The 18,287-nt window shown below is 43.9% G+C and overlaps 1 protein-coding gene and 1 non-coding gene across 10 annotated transcripts in view; both read left to right on the top strand.

Moving 5' to 3' along the window:
- The window catches only part of LOC134949628 (class I histocompatibility antigen, Gogo-OKO alpha chain-like), a 433,106-nt gene that overhangs the window by 284,776 nt on the left and 130,043 nt on the right, over nt 1–18,287 (top strand). The gene's annotated exons all lie outside the window — the stretch shown is intronic.
- On the top strand, nt 8,972–9,090 carry LOC134950134 (5S ribosomal RNA). Its single transcript, XR_010183199.1, has one exon. It is a non-coding gene; the product is annotated as a 5S ribosomal RNA (ribosomal RNA).

Below are 18,287 nucleotides of genomic sequence, written 5' to 3'. Positions count from 1 at the left end.
GGAGAAGAGAGGTGACACCACTCACTATATACACTGTATCTATATACCTGTATCACATTTATATTACACTTCTTCATACATCCCTATCAGATATACTGGTCATTTCCTCATGTGTCTCATTACATTATACTGTCCTGTACTCAGTGGTGTAACAATGGGAGAGAGGAGAAGAGAGGTGACACCACACATTATATACACTGTATCTATATACCTGTATCACATTTATATTACACCTCATCATACATCCCTATCAGTTATACTGGTCATTTCCTCATGTGTCTCATTACATTATACTGTTCTGTACTCAGTGGTGTAACAATGGGAGAGAGGATCTGGAGAAGAGAGGTGACACCACACATTATATACACTGTATCTATATACCTGTATCACATTTATATTACACCTCATCATACATCCCTATCAGTTATACTGGTCATTTCCTCATGTGTCTCATTACATTATACTGTCCTGTACTCAGTGGTGTAACAATGGGAGAGAGGAGAAGAGAGGTGACACCACACATTATATACACTGTATCTATATACCTGTATCACATTTATATTACACCTCATCATACATCCCTATCAGTTATACTGGTCATTTCCTCATGTGTCTCATTACATTATACTGTCCTGTACTCAGTGGTGTAACAATAGGAGAGAAGAGAAGAGAGGTGACACCACACATTATTTACACTGTATCTATCTATATACCTGTATCACATTTATATTACACCTCATCATACATCCCTATCAGTTATACTGGTCATTTCCTCATGTGTCTCATTACATTATACTGTCCTGTACTCAGTGGTGTAACAATGGGAGAGAAGAGAAGAGAGGTGACACCACACATTATATACACTGTATCTATATACCTGTATCACATTTATATTACACCTCATCATACATCCCTATCAGTTATACTGGTCATTTCCTCATGTGTCTCATTACATTATACTGTCCTGTACTCAGTGGTGTAACAATGGGAGAGAGGATCTGGAGAAGAGAGGTGACACCACACATTATATACACTGTATCTATATACCTGTATCACATTTATATTACACCTCATCATACACCCCTATCAGTTATACTGTTCATTTCCTCATGTGTCTCATTACATTATACTGTCCTGTACTCAGTGGTGTAACAATGGGAGAGAGGAGAAGAGAGGTGACACCACACATTATATACACTGTATCTATATACCTGTATCACATTTATATTACACCTCATCATACATCCCTATCAGTGATACTGGTCATTTCCTCATGTGTCTCATTACGTTATACTGTCCTGTACTCAGTGGTGTAACAATGGGAGAGAGGATCTGGAGAAGAGAGGTGACACCACTCACTATATACACTGTATCTATATACCTGTATCACATTTATATTACACTTCTTCATACATCCCTATCAGATATACTGGTCATTTCCTCATGTGTCTCATTACATTATACTGTCCTGTACTCAGTGGTGTAACAATGGGAGAGAGGAGAAGAGAGGTGACACCACACATTATATACACTGTATCTATATACCTGTATCACATTTATATTACACCTCATCATACATCCCTATCAGTTATACTGGTCATTTCCTCATGTGTCTCATTACATTATACTGTTCTGTACTCAGTGGTGTAACAATGGGAGAGAGGATCTGGAGAAGAGAGGTGACACCACACATTATATACACTGTATCTATATACCTGTATCACATTTATATTACACCTCATCATACATCCCTATCAGTTATACTGGTCATTTCCTCATGTGTCTCATTACATTATACTGTCCTGTACTCAGTGGTGTAACAATGGGAGAGAGGAGAAGAGAGGTGACACCACACATTATATACACTGTATCTATATACCTGTATCACATTTATATTACACCTCATCATACATCCCTATCAGTTATACTGGTCATTTCCTCATGTGTCTCATTACATTATACTGTCCTGTACTCAGTGGTGTAACAATAGGAGAGAAGAGAAGAGAGGTGACACCACACATTATTTACACTGTATCTATCTATATACCTGTATCACATTTATATTACACCTCATCATACATCCCTATCAGTTATACTGGTCATTTCCTCATGTGTCTCATTACATTATACTGTCCTGTACTCAGTGGTGTAACAATGGGAGAGAAGAGAAGAGAGGTGACACCACACATTATATACACTGTATCTATATACCTGTATCACATTTATATTACACCTCATCATACATCCCTATCAGTTATACTGGTCATTTCCTCATGTGTCTCATTACATTATACTGTCCTGTACTCAGTGGTGTAACAATGGGAGAGAGGATCTGGAGAAGAGAGGTGACACCACACATTATATACACTGTATCTATATACCTGTATCACATTTATATTACACCTCATCATACACCCCTATCAGTTATACTGTTCATTTCCTCATGTGTCTCATTACATTATACTGTCCTGTACTCAGTGGTGTAACAATGGGAGAGAGGAGAAGAGAGGTGACACCACACATTATATACACTGTATCTATATACCTGTATCACATTTATATTACACCTCATCGTACATCCCTATCAGTTATACTGGTCATTTCCTCATGTGTCTCATTACATTATACTGTCCTGTACTCAGTGCTGTAACAATGGGAGAGAGGAGAAGAGAGTGACACCACACATTATATACACTGTATCTATATACCTGTATCACATTTATATTACACCTCATCATACATCCCTATCAGTTATACTGGTCATTTCCTCATGTGTCTCATTACATTATACTGTCCTGTACTCAGTGGTGTAACAATAGGAGAGAAGAGAAGAGAGGTGACACCACACATTATATACACTGTATCTATCTATATACCTGTATCACATTTATATTACACCTCATCATACATCCCTATCAGTTATACTGGTCATTTCCTCATGTGTCTCATTACATTATACTGTCCTGTACTCAGTGGTGTAACAATGGGAGAGAGGAGAAGAGAGGTGACACCACACATTATATACACTGTATCTATATACCTGTATCACATATATATTACACCTCATCAAACATCCCTATCAGTTATACTGGTCATTTCCTCATGTTCTCATTACATTATACTGTCCTGTACTCAGTGGTGTAACAATGGGAGAGAAGAGAAGAGAGGTGACACCACACATTATATACACTGTATCTATATACCTGTATCACATTTATATTACACCTCATCATACATCCCTATCAGTTATACTGGTCATTTCCTCATGTGTCTCATTACATTATACTGTCCTGTACTCAGTGGTGTAACAATGGGAGAGAGGATCTGGAGAAGAGAGGTGACACCACACATTATATACACTGTATCTATATACCTGTATCACATTTATATTACACCTCATCATACACCCCTATCAGTTATACTGGTCATTTCCTCATGTGTCTCATTACATTATACTGTCCTGTACTCAGTGGTGTAACAATGGGAGAGAGGAGAAGAGAGGTGACACCACACATTATATACACTGTATCTATATACCTGTATCACATATATATTACACCTCATCATACATCCCTATCAGTTATACTGGTCATTTCCTCATGTTCTCATTACATTATACTGTCCTGTACTCAGTGGTGTAACAATGGGAGAGAGGAGAAGAGAGGTGACACCACACATTATATACACTGTATCTATATACCTGTATCACATTTATATTACACCTCATCATACATCCCTATCAGTTATACTGGTCATTTCCTCATGTGTCTCATTACATTATACTGTCCTGTACTCAGTGCTGTAACAATGGGAGAGAGGAGAAGAGAGGTGACACCACACATTATATACACTGTATCTATATACCTGTATCACATTTATATTACACCTCCTCATACATCCCTATCAGTTATACTGGTCATTTCCTCATGTGTCTCATTACATTATACTGTCCTGTACTCAGTGGTGTAACAATGGGAGAGAGGAGAAGAGAGGTGACACCACACATTATATACACTGTATATACCTGTATCACATTTATATTACACCTCATCATACATCCCTATCAGTTATACTGGTCATTTCCTCATGTGTCTCATTACATTATACTGTCCTGTACTCAGTGGTGTAACAATGGGAGAGAGGATCTGGAGAAGAGAGATGACACCACACATTATATACACTGTATCTATATACCTGTATCACATTTATATTACACCTCATCATACATCCCTATCAGTTATACTGGTCATTTCCTCATGTGTCTCATTACATTATACTGTCCTGTACTCAGTGGTGTAACAATGGGAGAGAGGAGAAGAGAGGTGACACCACACATTATATACACTGTATCTATATACCTATATCACATTTATATTACACCCCATCATACATTCCTATCAGTTATACTGGTCATTTCCTCATGTGTCTCATTACATTATACTGTCCTGTACTCAGTGGTATAACAATTGGAGAGATGATATGGAGAAGAGAGGTGACACCACACATTATATACACTGTATCTATATACCTGTATCACATTTATATTACACCTCATCATACATCCCTATCAGTTATACTGGTCATTTCCTCATGTGTCTCATTACATTATACTGTCCTGTACTCAGTGGTGTAACAAATGGAGAGAAGAGAAGAGAGGTGACACCACACATTATATACACTGTATCTATCTATATACCTGTATCACATTTATATTACACCTCATCATACATCCCTATCAGTTATACTGATCATTTCCTCATGTGTCTCATTATATTATACTGTCCTGTACTCAGTGGTGTAACAATGGGAGAGAGGATCTGGAGAAGAGAGGTGACACCACACATTATATACACTGTATCTATATACCTGTATCACATTTATATTACACCTCATCATACATCCCTATCAGTTATACTGGTCATTTCCTCATGTGTCTCATTACATTATACTGTCCTGTACTCAGTGGTGTAACAATGGGAGAGAGGATCTGGAGAAGAGAGGTGACACCACATATTATATACACTGTATCTATATACCTGTATCACATTTATATTACACCTCATCATACATCCCTATCAGATATACTGGTCATTTCCTCATGTGTCTCATTACATTATACTGTCCTGTACTCAGTGGTGTAACAATGGGAGAGAGGAGAAGAGAGGTGACACCACACATTATATACACTGTATCTATATACCTGTATCACATTTATATTACACCTCATCATACATCCCTATCAGTTATACTGGTCATTTCCTCATGTGTCTCATTACATTATACTGTTCTGTACTCAGTGGTGTAACAATGGGAGAGAGGATCTGGAGAAGAGAGGTGAAACCACACATTATATACACTGTATCTATATACCTGTATCACATTTATATTACACCTCATCATACATCCCTATCAGTTATACTGGTCATTTCCTCATGTGTCTCATTACATTATACTGTCCTGTACTCAGTGGTGTAACAATGGGAGAGAGAAGAAGAGAGGTGACACCACACATTATATACACTGTATCTATATACCTGTATCACATTTATATTACACCTCATCATACATCCCTATCAGTTATACTGTCATTTCCTCATGTGTCTCATTACATTATACTGTCCTGTACTCAGTGGTGTAACAATAGGAGAGAAGAGAAGAGAGGTGACACCACACATTATATACACTGCATCTATCTATATACCTGTATCACATTTATATTACACCTCATCATACATCCCTATCAGTTATACTGGTCATTTCCTCATGTGTCTCATTACATTATACTGTCCTGTACTCAGTGGTGTAACAATGGGAGAGAAGAGAAGAGAGGTGACACCACACATTATATACACTGTATCTATATACCTGTATCACATTTATATTACACCTCATCATACATCCCTATCAGTTATACTGGTCATTTCCTCATGTGTCTCATTACATTATACTGTCCTGTACTCAGTGGTGTAACAATGGGAGAGAGGAGAAGAGAGGGGACACCACACATTATATACACTGTATCTATATACCTGTATCACATTTATATTACACCTCATCATACATCCCTATCAGTTATACTGGTCATTTCCTCATGTGTCTCATTACATTATACTGTTCTGTACTCAGTGGTGTAACAATGGGAGAGAGGATCTGGAGAAGAGAGGTGACACCACACATTATATACACTGTATCTATATACCTGTATCACATTTATATTACACCTCATTATACATCCCTATCAGTTATACTGGTCATTTCCTCATGTGTCTCATTACATTATACTGTCCTGTACTCAGTGGTGTAACAATGGGAGAGAGGAGAAGAGAGGTGACACCACACATTATATACACTGTATATACCTGTATCACATTTATATTACACCTCATCATACATCCCTATCAGTTATACTGGTCATTTCCTCATGTGTCTCATTACATTATACTGTCCTGTACTCAGTGGTGTAACAATAGGAGAGAAGAGAAGAGAGGTGACACCACACATTATATACACTGTATCTATCTATATACCTGTATCACATTTACATTACACCTCATCATACATCCCTATCAGTTATACTGGTCATTTCCTCATGTGTCTCATTACATTATACTGTCCTGTACTCAGTGGTGTAACAATGGGAGAGAAGAGAAGAGAGGTGACACCACACATTATATTCACTGTATCTATATACCTGTATCACATTTATATTACACCTCATCATACATCCCTATCAGTTATACTGGTCATTTCCTCATGTGTCTCATTACATTATACTGTCCTGTACTCAGTGGTGTAACAATGGGAGAGAGGATCTGGAGAAGAGAGGTGACACCACACATTATATACACTGTATCTATATACCTGTATCACATTTATATTACACCTCATCATACACCCCTATCAGTTATACTGGTCATTTCCTCATGTGTCTCATTACATTATACTGTCCTGTACTCAGTGGTGTAACAATGGGAGAGAGGAGAAGAGAGGTGACACCACACATTATATACACTGTATCTATATACCTGTATCACATTTATATTACACCTCATCATACATCCCTATCAGTTATACTGGTCATTTCCTCATGTGTCTCATTACATTATACTGTCCTGTACTCAGTGGTGTAACAATGGGAGAGAGGAGAAGAGAGGTGACACCACACATTATATACACTGTATCTTTCTCCTTCATCCACTAGGGGCCACTGGAGTGTAGTTACAATAGGGGAGATAGTAGGTGGTATTGGTAGCTGGCACTTTAAAAATTCTCACACTGTGGCTAGCTCCTCCCCTACTATCTCCCCTCCAAGCCAGTCTTAGTTAAGTGCCCGAGGTAGCTGGTTCACTTGGGTTTAGCTGAAGAATTTTCTTCTTTTTTCTTTATTATTTTATTTTTCTTACACACACTCACAGACTGGCAGCTCTGCCACTGCCAGTCTGCACCGTGGGAGCTGCCGGCGGGGTCCCATCGCAGCTGCGTGCGGCTAGGGATGGGCCCCGGCTGAGGGAGACACTGAGCTCTCCTGAGTTGGCGGACACCGCTGCGTGCGGCGCGTGTCGCGGCCACTCCATCCAGCAGAAGATTCCGGCAGCATGGCAGCGGTGAGTATCAAAAATGGTCGGACACCGCTGCGTGCGGCTTGTGTCGGGACCACCCCACCACAGAAGATTCCGGCTGGACGCCGCTGCGTGCGGCGTGTGTCGGGGCCGATCCACCAAGAACACAGTGGTGAGTGAAGTATACTTTATTTGTGGTGGCTATGTATGTTTTTAGAGCAATCTGTTTATTGTTGTACAACCCACTCCAGAAGGGCTCTCTGGGGCTGTAATGTACTTTATTGTATCCTTACCTGTCCTCCTCATGGAGAAACAGACAGGATGATTGGGGGAGGCTGAGTATGTGTTTATACAACCCTGACTGAAAAACGGGTGTGTGTCATTCTGATAACCCTCTGCTCCCCCAGCTCCCCGCACCCCCCGCACCCACTCAGCGCGACTCACAGAGCCGGCACAGGGATCCCGCTCGAGCGCAAAGCAATGTTTAAATTTGGCGCCTTGTACGGAGGGGGCGGAGCTAAGTCCCGCTCTGTAGAGCGAGCTCAGCGCTCCCTGCTCCCAGGCGGCGACTCGCGCTCTGTTCAGCGCAACACTCCCCGGCGGCGGCTAGCAGATACAGGGCTCTACTAGCGCTGTATAGCGGGCTCAGCGCTCAGCGCTCCCCGGCGGTGACTCGCAGGCCCAGCGGAGGGTACAGCTCGCTTCCCGCTTAGTTTTGCAATAAGGCGCCATAGCCGGGGGGCGGAGCTAACTCCTGCTCTGTACAGCGGGCTCAGCATTCTCCGCTCCCCGGCCACTGTTATAGTGTAATAGGCATTTATGTGAGTTTAATGCACATGGTGCTGAGGAGAATGTGATATAGTCAGAGTGGCTCAGCACTAATCCAGTTATCCACTATATAGATTTTATCGCATAGCCCAGAGGAGTTTCACTCTGGCGGCCATTTCCTCCCTGCACAGACCTGGCTTCATATTTGCAGTGTCTCCTATAGCCCAGTGGGCTAATCTTGCATACTCAGAGACAAATACAAATAAAGTCCCAGGTATATTAACAGTTAACCCGCTTTACTCAGCGGGCTCCCAGGTCTCCCCGTCGCTAGGCAACAGCTCTGGGATTTGTAACTTTTCGATACTTCAGGCTGCTGAAATATAGATACATTCCTCCTGCAGTAGAGTCCTCTACCCAGCATTTTCCTACTTGCAAATCAGGGAACCTGCTCTATTACAGTAGCTGGGACTCAGCTCAATAATAATTAAAAGGATCTACTGTGCAGTATTTATTTACCTACGGTGTGTGTGTATATATACATATATAGTTATGTTTGTGCATGTATATATATAGATATATATATTTAAGTGCGTGTAGGTATGTATATAGATAAATCCATAAAATACCAGATATAGGGGATAAAAGCCTACGGCCACACCACCCTGAACACGCCCGATCTCGTCTGATCTCGGAAACTAAGCAGGGTCAGGCCCGGTTAGTACTTGGATGGGAGACCGCCTGGGAATACCAGGTGCTGTAGGCTACTTCCGCAATGTTTTCTAATAACAACATCTTGCACATAACATTTTCCCCCATCTTTCTCACAGGCTGGTCACCATTTTGAAAAGCCAGCGGAACCTCAGAGAAACATCTGGTGCACCTTAATTAGCGGTACACTAAATACAGGGCGGGGTGTTGCCTTCCCTTTATTATTCCTTGTTGTCACTAGTTACTAATGCTATTTGTAATTGTGGAATGCGTGTAAGGCATCAGACAAATAGCGCTGCGGCTCAGTACGCTAGTAGCGGGTATCTGAACAGGGGTTTGAATCCAAACAAAACTTTAAGGAGAACTCCTATAGCCTAGGGCTAAGACTCCTGTCCCACAGCGCAGCGTTGCTGGTTCAGGTCTCCGCTGCTCCAGAAAGTTTATTTTAATCGTATCGGTCACTACACATTATAGTGCAGACCTTACGTAGGGCTCTGTTTATTTAACCCACCTTTTCTCCTTTCGTTTGTCTCTCCTGGGATAGTCGAAGAATTCCCTCTTAGGTGTGAAGTATGCGGCGGAGCCATCTGCTTCGCCCTCCACGCACCTGCACACCCCTGTTTGATCAATGATGCAGGTAATGTCACTATTAACCAGACAATAGCTCATCAGGTAAGCCCTTGGACTTTGGTTTCCAAGGTCACAGGATCAAATCACAGCGGGACCAAACACACCTTTCCAAAAAGAAACTTTGCTAACATTCCATGCATTACTGATGTCTGTTTTCTGTGGATCTGAACCAGTGTCTCAGAATATACAGGTACATAATACAGCAGTTCATCTGATACTGCAGGTAAAGGAGGAGGACACGTCAAGTCCATCAGGGTTCCACGCCATTGACGAAAATGACAGCGACTGGTTCAGTTTCGGATGAGCTGGGCAGGCTCCGGTAGGCGGCCGACAGACACCCGAATACACAATATCAGGTATCAAACAGGGTTTGTTTTCCTATCTTTTCCCCGCAGATGGCAGGAGATGGTATCAGAACCTCTCTAGGGTATACACCTCGGTGTATCGCCGGTCCATCAAGCCGCCGTTTTCCTGAGGCAACCTTGCTCAGGGATCCATCGACATATGCGGCAGCATGGTTCTACCGTATCCGGAGCAGGTAGGTTGGGGAACAATTGTCCTCTAGGTTACAGGATGCTTCGCATCAGGATCAATTGATACTTTGATACAGGTCAGAATCACGATTCTGCTTTATGTTCCTTGGAGGTCTCCATGTCTACAGACTCGGACCCTGCATCTTCGCTTGGGCTGTCTTAACCCGACGACCTCTGGGGCTGCGACAGTGACAAGTAAACATGAAATCCTACGGGGCAGATGGTTCTGGGGAAGGAACTTTCTGCAGGATTTCTTGAACCAATGGAGGTAGGTCCACTTTGATTTCTCCTACTACTGCCCCAGCTCCAAGACAGACCTTTACTGGTCTTCCCTTTAGATTGTTTCGTGCCCTTTCAGGTTTTTGACTCCACACGGGTGATATCTTCGTCGCCAGGGGTTCTCAGGGTAAAAAGGCTGAAGCAGAGGTTCAACATCCTCAGTCCAGTCTGATTTTATGTCATCCTATACACCCATTACACCTGCAGGGTCCCAGGGTAGGCGCAGGTCGATGGGAGAAGGCTTGGGCGGTTACAACCGTCTCAGGAGTCCCTCGGCATGGGTCGGCTGATTTACGATGACAAGAGAGTCATACTGCAGGCTGCGCTCCATAGGTTTCTAACCGCAAAGGGTGTTGATCCCTGTTTTACACATATCATTTGAATTAGGACAGTTCTCAGGCCTTTGTTTTCTTTTCACGTTCCGAAGCCAAGTGGCTCGGACAGGCCTATTCTGGCCTTACAATCCTTTTAGTCTGTGATTGCTAGTTTAAACAAGAAAGGGAGTTTTACGTGTCCCTTGTCTTCAGAGATGCCTGTTTACTGATTTCCGTTGGACAGGCTTTTCTCGGATTCCCCCTTAACAGGATTCTCATTTTCACTGTAAGTCCTTTACTCTTCTCTCTTCCGCTCCCACAGAGTTTAGGAAGATAACAGAATAACTCTTTTTCAAGGGCAGTGGGTGACGTTGGTTCCCTAATGGGACAATTTACTGCTACTATCCCACTCTGTACATTAGGTGGCTTCTGAATATCCGGAGGATCCACGAGCTTCTGATTCGACACAGATCCAATTTATGCTCCGCATAGACGTTTCTCAACACGGTCCGTCAGAGGTTTTTTCATTCCTCGGCACCAGAGACTCTATTTCTTCAGTCAAGTTGCGACGTAATGAGTGGTCGCCTCCATCCCTCTCGGAACGGGGGACAACAATCTTGTTTCCAGATCAAGCCACCAGGTCAGACTCCTGGGTGAGGGAACATGCCCCGGAGTTTTGTCAGCTGGTCCGCTGTGGGCGGAGATTTCGGATCGACCTCAGGGCGTTCTGACTGACTCTTTAACCCTTTATTACTCTCGGACGGCAGTAGCCGTGGAGGCCCTCAGGGCTCCGGGGAGTTTTCTGGTTATTCTATCCTGCCTCCTTTTCTATTTCTACTTCATGTTCAGTAACACAGGAGGGGATTATGCGTGCTAGTCCTCTCGGTGGCGCTGGTTGGGCCACGCATGACTTGAAGATACAGATACGCCTGTTGTCAGTAGAGGAGCCTTGGCTCCTACCTCGACGGGACTGTCTACTTCAACAGGCTCCTTTTTTTTCTCCTTGTTCAATTTTACACTGGTTTCGGTTACCCGTGTGACTGTTCACGAGACCTCAGAAGGGAGGAGTTCCCTAGTTCGGTTAGGCCTACTGGGCTCCGATTTCAGAAGTCTATTACCTCTTCTCGCTTTTGCCACTTTGGGAAAACTTTATGGAACATAATGAAGATAAAAGGGGGTTTTTCCCCCTTCTTCCAGTTACCATTCATCTTTGGTTTCTCTGGGAGGTTTTTTGCTCCGCTGCGCTTCAAACCACACTGACCGGAATTTTAGGTCTCTGCCTTTTTCGCTTTTCTTCCAAATGAGATTAGCCTAGCGGCCGTAAGTTCGGCCTCTTCTTCAGGGAGTACTCTATTGGCAACTCCCCGGGCTCGGCTTCGGCCTCAGCGGTCGTTTCTTCCAGAGGGGAGGTCCATTTTTCATATAAATCTGACACTAGTGGTTTTCAATCCTCTCTGAATGTTGTCAGGGCTCGTCAACTCTCTCTACAGAGGTCTCAGGCTATTCGATGAAGTGTTTTTTCTTCTTTGCTCTGGACGATGCTCCCGTACTAAATAGCCGGGGCCCCAGCATATGCTGGACAGTTGGATACATCTGATCATCAGACAGTCTTCTTGGCGGTTACTAGGGAACCTCCGTTTTCCAATTCAGCGCGCTTTACGCGCATTGTAAGACCTTCGTGGGCAGCCGCCCGCGGGGTCTCCATGAATATTTTGTCGGGCGGCTACTTGGTCAAACCGACATTCGTTTTGTCAAATTCTACAAGTTTGACACTTTTACGGCCTCTGCATCACTGTTTGGCCGAGCAGTTTTTACAGGACTCTCAGCGCTTTCCCACCCGTTTTTTGGGAGCTCTGGGACGTCCCCATTGTAACTACACTCCAGTGGCCCCTAGTGGATGAAGGAGAAATCAGGATTTTGGTACTTACCGATAAATCCCTTTCTCCGATTCCACAGGGGCCACTGGACGCCCGCCCAGCGCTGTTTCTCCTGATTTTTGTTTGATTAACGATTGCAGATCACCATATGACTGCTTGTTGGGTTCAGGCTAGCCTGGTTTTTTGTCAGGTTCTGTTCCAGGTTTAGTTTGTGTTCGCCTGGTTTACAGGGCGTCGTTAACCTCCTCTACCTTACGGTTTGTTTATTACAGCTCTCCTCGGGCACAGTTTAACGTAGACTGGCTTGGAGGGGAGATAGTAGGGGAGGAGCTAGCCACAGTGTGAGAATTTTTAAAGTGCCAGCTACCAATACCACCTACTATCTCCCCTATTGTAACTACACTCCAGTGGCCCCTGTGGAATCGGAGAAAGGGATTTATCGGTAAGTACCAAAATCCTGATATATACCTGTATCACATTTATATTACACCTCATCATACATCCCTATCAGTTATACTGATCATTTCCTCATGTGTCTCATTACATTATACTGTCCTGTACTCAGTGGTGTAACAATGGGAGAGAGGATCTGGAGAAGAGAGGTGACACCACACATTATATACACTGTATCTATATACCTGTATCACATTTATATTACACCTCATCATACATCCCTCTCAGTTATACTGGTCATTTCCTCATGTGTCTCATTACATTATACTGTCCTGTACTCAGTGGTGTAACAATGGGAGAGAGGAGAAGAGAGGTGACACCACACATTATATACACTGTATCTATATACCTGTATCACATTTATGTTACACCTCATCATACATCCCTATCAGTTATACTGGTCATTTCCTCATGTGTCTCATTACATTATACTGTCCTGTACTCAGTGGTGTAACAATGGGAGAGAGGAGAAGAGAGGTGACACCACACATTATATACACTGTATCTATATACCTGTATCACATTTATATTACACCTCATCATACATCCCTATCAGTTATACTGGTAATTTCCTCATGTGTCTCATTACATTATACTGTTCTGTACTCAGTGGTGTAACAATGGGAGAGAGGATCTGGAGAAGAGAGGTGACACCACACATTATATACACTGTATCTATATACCTGTATCACATTTATATTACACCTCATCATACACCCCTATCAGTTATACTGGTCATTTCCTCATGTGTCTCATTACATTATACTGTCCTGTACTCAGTGGTGTAACAATGGGAGAGAGGAGAAGAGAGGTGACACCACACATTATATACACTGTATCTATCTATATACCTGTATCACATTTATATTACACCTCATCATACATCCCTATCAGTTATACTGATCATTTCCTCATGTGTCTCATTATATTATACTGTCCTGTACTCAGTGGTGTAACAATGGGAGAGAGGATCTGGAGAAGAGAGGTGACACCACACATTATATACACTGTATCTATATACCTGTATCACATTTATATTACACCTCATCATACATCCCTATCAGTTATACTGGTCATTTCCTCATGTGTCTCATTACATTATACTGTCCTGTACTCAGTGGTGTAACAATGGGAGAGAGGATCTGGAGAAGAGAGGTGACACCACATATTATATACACTGTATCTATATACCTGTATCACATTTATATTACACCTCATCATACATCCCTATCAGTTATACTGGTCATTTCCTCATGTGTCTCATTACATTATACTGTCCTGTACTCAGTGGTGTAACAATGGGAGAGAGGAGAAGAGAGGTGACACCACACATTATATACACTGTATCTATATACCTGTATCACATTTATATTACACCTCATATACATCCCTATCAGTTATACTGGTCATTTCCTCATGTGTCTCATTACGTTATACTGTCCTGTACTCAGTGGTGTAACAATGGGAGAGAGGAGAAGAGAGGTGACACCACACATTATATACACTGTATCTATATACATGTATCACATTTATATTACACCTCATCATACATCCCTATCAGTTATACTGGTCATTTCCTCATGTGTCTCATTACATTATACTGTCCTGTACTCAGTGGTGTAACAATGGGAGAGAGGATCTGGAGAAGAGAGGTGACACCACTCACTATATACACTGTATCTATATACCTGTATCACATTTATATTACACCTCATCATACATCCCTATCAGTTATACTGGTCATTTCTCTGACGTCCTAGTGGATGCTGGGAACTCCGAAAGGACCATGGGGAATAGCGGCTCCCCAGGAGACTGGGCACAACTAAAGAAAGCTTTAGGTCACCTGGTGTGCACTGGCTCCTTCCACTATGACCCTCCTCCAAGCCTCAGTTAGTTAGATTTTGTGCCCGGCCGAGGTTGGATGCACACTAGGGGCTTTCCTGAGCTTCTAGAAAGAAAGTATAGAATTAGATTTTTTATTTTCAGTGAGAACTGCTGGCAACAGGCTCACTGCAGCGAGGGACTAAGGGGAGAAGAAGCGAACCTGCCTACTTGCAGCCAGCTTGGGCTTCTTAGGCTACTGAACACCATTAGCTCCAGAGGGATCGACCGCAGGCACGTTCTTGGTGTTCGATCCCGGAGCCGCACCGCCGTCCCCCTTACAGAGCCAGAAGCAAGAAGAGGTCCGGAAAATCGGCGGCAGAAGACATCAGTCTTCACCAAGGTAGCGCACAGCACTGCAGCTGTGCGCCATTGCTCCTCATACACACTTCACACTCCGGTCACTGAGGGTGCAGGGCGCTTGGGGTGGCGCCCTGAGCAGCAATAAAAACACCTTGGCTGGCAAAAATACCATAATATATAGCCCCAGAGGCTATATATGTGGTAAATACCCCTGCCAGAATCCAGAAAAAAGCGGGAGAATAGTCCGCGGAAAAGGGGCGGAGCTATCTCCCTCAGCACACTGGTGCCATTTCTCCCTCACAGCTCCGCTGGAAGGAAGCTCCCTGGCTCTCCCCTGCAGTCTACACTACAGAAAAGGGTAAAAAAGAGAGGGGGGGCACTAAATTTAGGCGCAGTATATATATATATATATAGATAAAAGCAGCTATAGGGGACATAATTCAGTTAGTCCCTGCATTATATAGCGCTCTGGTGTGTGCTGGCATACTCTCACTCTGTCCCCCCAAAGGGCTTTTGTGGGTCCTGTCCTCTGTTAGAGCATTCCCTGTGTGTGTGCGGTGTGTCGGTACGGCAGTGTCGACATGTTTGATGAGGATAATGATGTGGAGGCGGAGCAGATGCCTATAGAAGGGATGTCACCCCCTGCGGGGCAGACACCTGAGTGGATGGGCTTATGGAAAGAATTGAGTGCACGTATAGACTCCTTACATAAAAAATTTGACGACATGCCAAATGTGGGACAGCCGACTACTCAGCTCGTGCCTGTCCAGGCGTCTCAAAGGTCATCAGGGGCTCTAAAACGCCCGCTACCTCAGATGGCAGACGCAGATGTCGACACGGATACTGACACCAGTGTCGACGACGATGAGTCTAGCCTAATGTCCACTAAGGCCATTCGCTGCATGATTGAGGCAATGAAAGAGGTGTTACACATTTCTGATATAAATCCAGGTACCACTAAAAAGGGTATTATGTTTGGGGAGAAAAAACTACCCGTAGTTTTTCCCCCATCAGAAGAATTAAATGAAGTGTGTGAAGAAGCGTGGGCTTTCCCTGATAAAAAAATGGTAATTCCTAAGAAGTTACTGATGGCGTTCCCTTTCCCGCCAGAGGATAGGTCACGTTGGGAAACACCTCCTAGGGTGGATAAAGCGCTCACACGTTTGTCTAAAAAGGTGGCACTACCATCTCCGGATACGGCCGCCCTCAAGGAATCTGCTGATAGAAAGCAGGAGGCGATCCTGAAGTCTGTATACACACACTCAGGCATTATACTTAGACCAGCTATTGCGTCAGCATGGATGTGCAGTGCTGCCGCTGCGTGGTCAGATAATCTGTCAGAAAATATTGACACACTAGACAGAGACACTATTCTGCTAACCATAGAGCATATCAAAGACTCCGTCTTATACGTGAGAGATGCACAGAGGGAGATCTGCCGGCTGGCATCTAAAGTAAGTGCATTGTCCATTTCTGCTAGGAGAGGCTTATGGACTCGGCAGTGGACAGGGGATGCAGATTCAAAAAGTCACATGGAAGTTTTGCCTTACAAGGGTGAGGAGTTATTTGGGGATGGTCTCTCGGACCTAGTTTCCACAGCAACATCTGGGAAGTCAGCATTTTTACCCTATGTTCCCTCACAGCCTAAGAAGGCGCCGTTTTATCAGGTTCAGTCCTTTCGGACCCAGAAAAACAGGCGTGGAAAAGGCGGGTCTTTTCTGTCCAGAGGCAGAGGTAGGGGAAAAAAGCTGCAACAAACAGCCGGTTTCCAGGAGCAAAAGTCCTCCCCCGCTTCTTCTTCCAAGTCCGCCGCATGACGGTGGGGCTCCCCAGGCGGAGCCAGGTGCGGTGGGAGGCCGCCTCAAAAATTTCTGCGATCAGTGGGCTCGCTCACAGGTGGATCCCTGAATCCTTCAAATAGTATTTCAGGGGTACAAACTGGAATTCGAGGCGTCTCCACCCCACCGGTTCCTAAAATCTGCCTTGCCGATTGCTCCCTCAGACAGGGAGGCGGTGCTAGCGGCAATTCACAAGCTATATTCCCAGCAGGTGATAATCAAGGTGCCCCTACTTCAACAAGGCCGGGGTTACTATTCCACACTATTTGTGGTACCGAAACCGGACGGTTCGGTGAGACCAATTTTAAATTTGAAATCCTTGAACACATACATAAAAAAATTCAAGTTCAAGATGGAATCGCTCAGGGCGGTTATTGCAAGTCTGGACGAGGGGGATTACATAGTATCCCTGGACATCAAGGATGCTTACCTGCATGTCCCCATTTACCATCCTCACCAGGAGTACCTCCGATTTGTGGTACAGGATTGCCATTACCAATTCCAGACGTTGCCATTTGGACGGTCCACGGCACCGAGGGTGTTTACCAAGGTAATGGCGGAAATGATGATACTCCTTCGAAAAAAGGGAGTTTTAATTATCCCGTACTTGGACGATCTCCTAATAAAAGCGAGGTCCAAGGAACAGTTGTTGGTAGGAGTAGCACTATCTCAGGAGGTGCTGCACCAGCACGGTTGGTTTCTGAATATTCCAAAATCACAGCTGGTTCCGACGACACGTCTACTGTTCCTGGGTATGATTTTGGATACAGTCCAGAAAAAAGTGTTTCTCCCGGAGGAGAAAGCCAAGGAGCTGTCATCTCTAGTCAGAGACCTCCTGAAACCAAAACAGGTATCGGTGCATCACTGCACGTGGGTCCTGGGAAAGATGGTAGCTTCTTACGAAGCAATTCCTTACGGCAGGTTCCATGCCAGAATTTTTCAGTGGGACCTGCTGGACCAATGGTCCGGATCGCATCTACAGATGCATCGCTTAATAACCCTGTCTCCAAGAACCAGGGTGTCTCTGCTGTGGTGGCTGCAGAGGGCTCATCTTCTAGAGGGCCGCAGATTCGGTATACAGGACTGGGTCCTGGTGACCACGGATGCCAGCCTTCGAGGCTGGGGGGCAGTCACACAGGGAAGA

The sequence above is a fragment of the Pseudophryne corroboree genome, chromosome 8 (genome assembly GCF_028390025.1).
Source record: "Pseudophryne corroboree isolate aPseCor3 chromosome 8, aPseCor3.hap2, whole genome shotgun sequence".
In the NCBI taxonomy this organism is placed as follows: domain Eukaryota; kingdom Metazoa; phylum Chordata; class Amphibia; order Anura; family Myobatrachidae; genus Pseudophryne; species Pseudophryne corroboree.
The sequence above is the reverse complement of the archived record's forward strand: the minus strand, read 5'-3'. Positions and strand labels throughout refer to the sequence as shown.